At 29.1% G+C, this 9,632-nt stretch overlaps 1 long non-coding RNA gene across 1 annotated transcript; it reads left to right on the top strand.

The window, feature by feature from the left end:
• The first annotated feature begins 923 nt into the window (after positions 1-923).
• LOC144999773 (uncharacterized) lies at positions 924-6,048 on the top strand. The gene is made up of 2 exons (XR_013661000.1): positions 924-1,029; positions 4,194-6,048. It is a non-coding gene; the product is annotated as an uncharacterized LOC144999773 (long non-coding RNA).
• Positions 6,049-9,632: the final 3,584 nt, after the last annotated feature.

Consider the following 9,632-nt stretch of genomic DNA (forward strand, 5'->3'; position numbering starts at 1 on the left):
ATACAAATAAAGAAGTTGGATTGGGCTAACAATACCAAGGTTTTTAATAACATCTACTATTCTTTTTTGGACACATTAGGGTTTTTGAAACCCTAATTTATTGAATAAATCTTAGATTAAGTTAAAGATACTAACAAAAATATAAATCTAGCTAGATCGGAAGCTCACATGCTATTTTGATAGTTCAAGAACCTTCTCCCTGGATTTCCAAGGTGCAACAAAGTGCGTTGCAATGAGGGTTTGTCACCGTCACAATCGGGTAGGTTGTACTCATCGTCGTCCATCGCAACTCGTAGCCTCAACGTTTAACTAGTGGAGGATGATGATGAAGCCATCGTTGAAAGAGATCTCTAAACTTGCAAAGCTTAGCTCAAATGGTCAGATGAGGGAAACAATGTATTGTGGGTGTACTATTTGAGGATATCATTTATTAGGTAGTTTGAACGTCAGGTTATGACGTGGCTGAGTAGATACAGTAACAATTAAACTTCTCTCACACGTCGGATTGCCAACTAAGCTTCGTAATTGGACATCCGACTCAAATCGATGAAGATGTCACAATGAACAGGTAATTTGAAACTTTGAAGACTAATTAAAAAAAAGTGACTAACAAAACCAAAATTTTATTGTAATATGTAATTTTCCCATTTTAGAAATGATGGTCACTAGATATTTTAATAGCTACATTTGAAAATTTTCCATTTTTAGAATTGAAAAATGTATCCACATAAGTAAGAATGGGGAAATAAGATTTCAAACACTTTTTGTCGAAATTGTTTTATCATAAATCTACTGTTTATTATATGGAGCCAAATCAAAATCCTTTTATTGATAAATAAATATTTAAAATGTCAAATTATGTGGATAGAATCGATATAAAATAGAATTAGGGCTCCACGCTTTCTAGTTCCCGTTTCTATCTCCCCAAATCCCAGTTGCCTTCTCCTCCCTTCCACTTGTCGATTGCTCTGTTGCCACCGATCACCGCTACCCCCAACGGCCCTAAATCGACGCAACCTGTTCACATCGGTATGTCTCCGATTTTGAATGTTTAATATTGAACTTTGTGAGCGAAGTTATCTATTGGCACCTTTCATGAATTACTTCAATGAAAGCACACTAAGGAAACAATACATTATTCTTTTTCCTAACAATTGATTCCATGCGTGAACTTAGGACGTGGAACATAGTAATTTCAAGTTATCGAAACTTTTTCAACGCTTAATATTGTGGCAACTGGCAACTTTGTATTTAATTCAAATAATCACTAAATTTTTTATTTTAGAATAAACATTTTCATCAGCTTTCTAGTTGAAAGGGAGTTCCTTTGACTTCCAAAGGACAAAATGTTTATCGTTATAGAACTAAAAAAGTTTTCATTAAATTATGTTTTGTTATTTTCAGTAAAATATTCTAGTTCTATTATGATTTATCATTTGAGTTTAATTTTCACCTTAACTTTGCCCTTTTAATTTATTTGTTATGTACATGTTTTGATGCCGAGTTAAATAAATGATATGTATGATATATGGTTGATGATATAAAGTTATCGGTGAGCTCAACTGCTCAAGTTGATTTTTGATCGTTCTTACCTTGACTTTGACTTGAGTTATGAAAGAAAAGTTTGCATTGATGGAGATGCATGCAATATGGCCTATTTTTTTTTTTTTTTTTTTTTTTTGATAGAAAAGCTTACACCGTTAAAAAACGAACAAAATGGTTCGCAATACCGAAGAGGCCATGAAAATTAAGGACTTTAAGTGGAAGCTCCGATTTGAAACTTTGCATGTATTAAGAGCCTCTTTTAAATAATGTCATTTTTTGTTTCTCTTTTCAAGCATACATGATAGTAATTTTACTTATCATATTTACTAACTGTTGGTACTAATATGAGAAATAAAATTTTAATTACTAAAAGGTCGATGGAATAAAGAAGAAGCATATTTTTAGGCAGAATTTATCTATTTTTCCGTTCTTTTCTACCCACTTGTCACGTTTTTCTCATCTCTCTCGAGTCCAAACCCACTCAATTTTTTAATTTTAAAATAAATACCAACTAATTGAAATCACTCAAAACTAATTCACAAAATAATTAAAAGATATAAAACAAATTTGGTATAAGTTTTGTATTCATGAAGTACAACTTTTTTGGAATATATATATATATATATATATATATATATATATATATATATATATATATATATATATATATATATATATATATATATATATATATATATATATAGTAGCCGTTACCCGCGCACAGCGGCGGGGACAAATAGCTTCTTTCAACGATATTTTTTTTTTTAAAAAAAATGTTATGTTCCAAAAGAAAGTTCATGTCGTGGGTGAGAGGAAGGGCAGTAGTTGTGATAGTGGTTAGTTGAAGGCGGAAGGAGGCAGAGCGGCTGTGGTGGTGGTGGTTATACTGTCTTGGTTACTGGTTAGGGTTCTTCGAGAGAGTGTGCGTATATTTCTTACTTTGAAGGGATTACGAAGATAGATATTATGAGATGACTTGTTACCAATGTGAGAGAAGAGATCCTCTATAAATTGTTGATATTGACCGCTTCAAATGGCTGAAGTGTTGAGATTGACGGGTTCAATTTGCAAATGAATTCTTCTATTAATTTGATACCAGATTTTTAGGGGATAAATGATAGGGTTAAAGTTTTAATATTATTATATTATAAATGGGTTGTACTTCAAGCTTAATAGTTTGGACGTCTTAAAAAAATAATATTATTATATTCAATCTATTTATAGAAATAGTTAGATTTCTTTTATAAGTAGTAAAGATATATATATATATATATATATATATATATATATATATATATATATATATATATATATATATATATATAGAGAGAGAGAGAAAAAGAGAGAGAGAGAGTTTGTTTACTCGTGCGGTGCACTCTCTTTCCCCATGATGTCGAGGGTTCAAGCCTAACTGGTGCTGGAAATTTAGTGGGTAAATTGTAATTTGGCGAGTTGCCAAATATCACACATTGGTTGGAGGAGGAATTAACGATGTGTTTATAAGGTTTTTTTGTTCTTGTTATGGTCTCAAAGGCTTTAGTAAAAAAAAAGTGATGGACCAAACTAACACACATGCCAAACTGTGGAATCGAGTTCATGAAATGGCACACTTCACACGATGCATCTATAGTTGACGATCTTTTATTTTTGCAAAGTTCAGGTCGAATCAGTTGGGATGACCTAGTCAACTTGTTGATTTCGTTGCAAGCTACTGCGTATAAGGATCAAACTTTATATATATATATATATATATATATATATATATATATATATATATATATATATATATATATATATATATATATATATATATATATATATAATACAATATTTTCTAAGCCAATATTGATGGGATGTTCAAGTCTAAGAAAGAAGTTCCAATCTTATCCTATGAAATATCTGCTGTGGATGATTTATTGGGACAATGTTTTTAAATTGTAACATAGTTTAAATTGTGTATATATATATATATATATATATATATATTGTCAGTATATTTAATAATTTATATTTTTTGTACAAATTTAATCACCTATGTTTTTTTACATTGTACATATATTACCATTAAATGTAATGGTCGTACGTGCACAAAATATAAAACACAACTAACTAAATGCATACAAAAAAAACATAAATGATTAAATTTATATAAAAATAATTACAAATGACTAAATATATAAGCAATTAGATTGTGTTACCTTTTCAAGTTGTTACCACATAGTCTTTTTGTTAAAAAGCTATATATGATAATAAACTAACTGATTTAATTTTTTTAAAAGGTATATATTTTTGTTGTGCAATCATAGTTTGCTTTATATATGTTGGAAATTTGTTAAATGGAAAATTCTCTCTATGGGATTTGTCCCATATTGGAAGAAAGAGGAACCTTATATTTCCTTAAAAAGCCTCCTACTAGTTGTTTAGCAATTAGATCAAAGGGTTGGGTTAGAGGGATTGAGTTGGATTTGGTGATTAGGCTAGTCAAAATGGTCATATATATATATATATATATATATATATATATATATATATATATATATATATATATATATATATATATATATATAATGGTCAAAAGATTAATTCCGATTTTGACTTTTATTATCTATTAAAAAAATTTGTTAAATTCGTTTTAACTGTTTTGACAGTTATTTTCGATTAGCAGTTTTTGGAGGGAAAATAGTCAATCTATACGTGTAAATAGATCACCAAAGAACAGATTTTCGGTTCAGAAAAACCATACAAAATATTCCTCATATAAATTCGTATACCACATACAATGAAGGGAACATAGTGAATTTCGTCAGAATCAAGAGAAGATCTTGGTTGATTGTTGTATCCTATTCACAGATCCCTACCAAGGAAATTTCTGTCTTAGGACACTGCAAGGCAGGCCTCGATCTCTACAATTTCTTGATTATATTTTTGTGTAATCATCAAACAAGTATGTTTTCTGTAAATTGATTATTGTATATTATGTATATTTGAATTTCGTTTGTTTTATTTCAATTACTTTTGTTGATTGTATACTTCTATAATAACAATCGTAGAAGGAAATCAAAGAGTGAAGAATGGATCGAAATTCCATCATCAAAACACATGTAGAAAAGCCTGAGAAATTCAAAGGCTCAGATTTTAGGAGATGGCAACAGAAGATGTTGTTTTATCTAACAACTCTTCATGTTTCTATTGTTCTCACTGATGATTCTCCCTCTCCTCCTAGTGTTATAACCACTACAGAAGGAACAACACCACCCAGTGAAGCCTAATTGGCAGAACATCAAAGGGCAGTGGAAACTTGGAACACAAATGAATATAATTGCAGAAATTATATTCTGAATGCCCTAGATGATTCTCTCTTTGATATCTACTCTACCATGACTATTGCAAGAGGGATATGGGAATCACTGAAAAGAAATACAAAACAGAAGTGGTATGTTATAAGAAATTCGTGATTGGAAAGTTCATGAATTTCAAGATTGTGGATACCAAATCTGTCCTCAAACAAGTGGAGGAAATTCAAGTCATTGCACATGATCTTGAAATTGAAGGTATGGATATAAACTCTAACTTTCTTGTTGGTTCAATCATTGAAAAACTCCTTGTTTCTTGGAAGAATTTCAAATTATATATTAAGCACTTAACTGATGACATGAGTTTTGAGCAACTTGTGTTGAGAATTCATGTGGAAGAAGATAACAGATTGAATGAGAAGGCAGATGCAAATACCTTGGAACCAAGTGCAAACTTTGTTGGAGAAGCAAGTACTTCAAGGACAAAGCACAACAACAATAAAGGGAAGCAAGGCTCCAAAAACTCCTCCAAAGATGGCAAAAATCATGGCCCAAACAAGAAGAATTCTGGTCTATGCTATGTTTGTGGCAAAATTAGACACAAGGCCAAAGATTGCAGATTCAGGAGGGGTCAAAGAGGAAAAAATGGAGGGAACAATGGAAACAATGGTGGTAATTTTGGTGGAGGAAATTCTGGTCAATCCAACATGGTTGAATCACCAAATCAGTTTGTTGTTGTGATTCAAACCAACATGGTTAGCAATTGTGTGGATTGGTGCATTGATACTGGAGTCACAAGGCACATTTGCAACTCCTAAACCATGTTTTCTACATACCAGAAAGTCTTGGATTCTGAACCAATGTTTATGGGGAATGGCTCTACTACAAAAGTTGAAGGAAAAGAAAAAGTGAAGCTGCAACTGACTTCTGAAAAAGAACTTATTTTAAGTGATGTTTTGCATGTTCCTGAAATTACTAAGAATTTGATTTCTGGTCCTATTCTTAGTAACAAATGTTTTAAACTTGAATTTGATTCTGATAAGTTTGTTCTCACCAAAGGTGGGGTGTATGTTGGAAAAGGATACCTTAGTGAGGGTCTCTTCAAAGTCAGTGTCTTACCTTTGTACTATGGTGTTGAAACACCAAACAATGATGTAACCAATGTTAATGTTAATGCAATAATGGGCACTACTAGCCCATCTTCTATGTATATGCATGATCCTTCATTTTTGTGGCATTCTCTTTTGGGACATGTCAATTATCACTCTATTCAAAGAATGGCAAAACTTGACATGTTACCAAAATGTTCATTAGACAAAAACATAAAATGTGAGGTTTGTGTAGAATCAAAATTTTCACAATATCCTCATAAATCAGTTGAAAAATCTAATGAAATACTTGACTTAATCCACTCTGATTTATGTGATTTTAGAGCAACACCTACAAGAGGAGGAAAGAATTATTATATATCTTTTATTGATGATTGCAGCAAGTATTGTTATATTTATTTGTTAAATACCAAAGATGAATCCTTGAATTATTTTAAGAATTACAAGGCTGAAGTTGAAAATCAACTTGACAAAAAGATCAAAATTCTAAGGTTTGATTGAGGAGGAGAATATGAATCCAAAGACTTTGCCGAATTTTGTTCTTAAAATGGTATTATACATCAAACAACTGCTCCATATACTCCTCAACAAAATGGAGTGGCAGAAAGAAAGAGTAGAACATTAAAAAAAACATGATTAATTGAATGTTAACTACTTCTCTAGCACCACATAATCTGTGGGGAAAAGCATGTCTTGCAGCAAATTCAATACTTAATAGAATTCCTCATAAAAATAGTGATAAATTCCCCTATCATCTGTGGACAGGAAGGTTACCCTCTTATAAAGGGATGAAAGTGTCGGGTTGTCTTGCTAAGGTACAATGTAACACTAGTCAAAATAGGTTAATAAACAATCACATGTGATTATGCCAATCATGTAATGTGATTATGTTTCTATGTAATCATCAAACAAGTATGTTTTCTGTAAATTGATTCTTTTATATATATATATATATATATATATATATATATATATATATATATATATATATATATTTGAATTTCGTTTGTTTTATTTCGATTACTTTTCTTGATTTGTATACTTCTATAATAACAATATATTTATCTATATGAAAATACAAGGTTATAGGAGTTGGTAAATTTTTCATGGTAATAGGGATTTTATTCGGTTGGTGTAATTATGTTTTTATTTATTTGGTCCAATTTAATTGAGTTTTGTTTTGTCTTTTTTTATTTAATTTTATGTTAATTGTAATAAAATCAAAATAAAGTTTGGTATTGATTTTGGGTTATCTTGTTTTAATATTATTTGATTTGATTTACCGGGTAAGCCGAATAAAGCTTCTATATATTTTAGATCAAGTAATTAATTCACAAATATCAAACTAAAATAACTTTTTGTTAAAATATTCATTTCGTTTCTTTATCAAACTTGAAAAAAAAAAAAAAATAAATAAATAAATTGTGTGCCATTCATGTTTGCCTGCTTACAAAAGCCTTTGATTGTCGCATCGATGTTGATGTTTTTGCTCTATTGACCAGGTATGTTGTGCATAATTAAGATACGTAAGGCTCTTGACCAACATTAAAGGAGACTTTTAAAGAGAATTATAGTGGTTTTGTGATATTACTAAAAAAAGCCACAAATCTAATATACTTTTGTGTTATTCTTAAAACTAAATATATCCCAATTTTATTTTTATCTCCATATCTAATAAAAGAATAATTCTTTTATCATGTGTCACAATGTTAAGCATTGTAATCAATATCATGACACTTATCAATCTGTTGACATTTATAATCAATATCATAACATTTGTCAATCTATTAATACTCCATTTCAAATTTTAAATTTCAAAATTTAAATAACATTTTAACTACATTAAATTAATAATATTAGAATAACAATAAAATAAAATTTATACAAATTATAATAAAATAAAGTTTATACAAATTATAAGATGATATATTTTACGTATTTATTTGAATCAACGATTATAATTTTATATATAACTAAAAAAATATATTTTAATTAATAATTTATTTAAAATTATTAATTAATAGTTTTGAGTTTTTACTTAGAAAATTTAATTAATTTTTTAACCGTAGTTCTCACGGGTTATAAACTAGTTATCAAATATATCCCAAGCGTTTTATCTTTGATTAGATAGACAATTAAGCAAACCGATAAATAATATTTACAATTATATGTAAATTAATTGTGAACATATTTTGTTGTAATTATTATTAATAATGAGATAGGCTGAGCTTTATTTACTAACCGGGATAGGAGGTACGGGGTGCACACTCGTAATGATAAATGAAAACTCGAAAATAAAAGGGTCTTGGGGGAGTACCTCTTTGTCCAGGGTACGGGTTGCACCTTGGCAAGGTCTATGGGCAGCGCGCCCGTAACCTAAACGAATTTCTATGTTGAGTTTGACTCTAGCTATACATTTTTCTGCCAAAACTATTGGTGATATCATGATGATATCATGAGTTGGTTATGTCTTAATAACCAACGACTTTTAACTACTTTCCCTCTAGTAGAAGAATATTTTCTGGTTCTAGAAAAAGGGTTTGAACTCATACACACAAAAATCATACAATTGACTCATACAACACAAAAACATCAAGGTATTTTTTGTGTTTCTTATTTAGAAGTGATCTGACTTTTAAATTGAAATTATTTGGATTATTCCAAATCTGATTTTGTCATAACCCATGCTATAGGGTCGAAATCACAGAATAGGAAGTTGTTGTAATCACAATCCAAGAAATATCTCAAAATATTGATATTCTTAAGGCCCTGAAAATCTAACATTTTTTAAGTATGAAAATAGGTATTAAACTCGTGTATGACACGAGTTTATTAATTGAAAGTTTTGATAACCATAAAGATCATGTTCATAAAAAAAATAACGATTGAATTTGTGATCTTTTGGTAAACCGTATGGACTATTTATGTAATTTGGTCCTAATTAATCTATACTAATATAATTAATTAATATGAATTCACAAATGGAATAGACTAGCCACGTTAATATACATATACATTAATTAATATATTAATAGAAAGAGAAATTCAAAAATAAAAATTTATTATGTAAATTAATTAATCTATTTATAAAATTAATTAATATGAGATGATATTTAGTATGTAAGATTTGAATAAAAAAGAAGAAAACTATAAAAATGATAAGTGTATATTAAATAATTCAAAAAAATTTAAAAAATGATAAGTGTCAAAATAAAAAAAAGAATATCATGCGGTAAAAATTATTCTTATTTATTATGATAGATTATGGTAGATACCATTCTCTTAAAAAAAAACTCTATTAATTTTTGCAAAAATCATATAAAGCTCCAAAAATTTTGGATCTACGACGATGATGGTCCTATCACGGCCATCATGTTAAGTCCATGCATTCTATTTGTAAGCAGATTTAAAATTTAAAATTCTATTTTAGTGGAAACATTTATTGAAACTACGAAACTTGTCAACAAAAAGCAAAACAACAATAACGACCAAGCAATTTTAATTTTAGAAATTATCAATAATTCAATATTGACTTCAACATTGAACAACAAAAAGATTGAGCCGCTATAGTTTTGAAGAATATAAGCAACAGAAAACATTTTATATTGATAAATAAATAATTATAAAAAACAATGATAAATTCATGTTAAATTAGAAGTCGGTAAAAGTATAGTTTTAATTAAGG

The sequence above is a fragment of the Lactuca saligna genome, chromosome 1 (assembly GCF_052625555.1).
Source record: "Lactuca saligna cultivar CGN05327 chromosome 1, ASM5262555v1, whole genome shotgun sequence".
Lineage (NCBI taxonomy): Eukaryota > Viridiplantae > Streptophyta > Magnoliopsida > Asterales > Asteraceae > Lactuca > Lactuca saligna.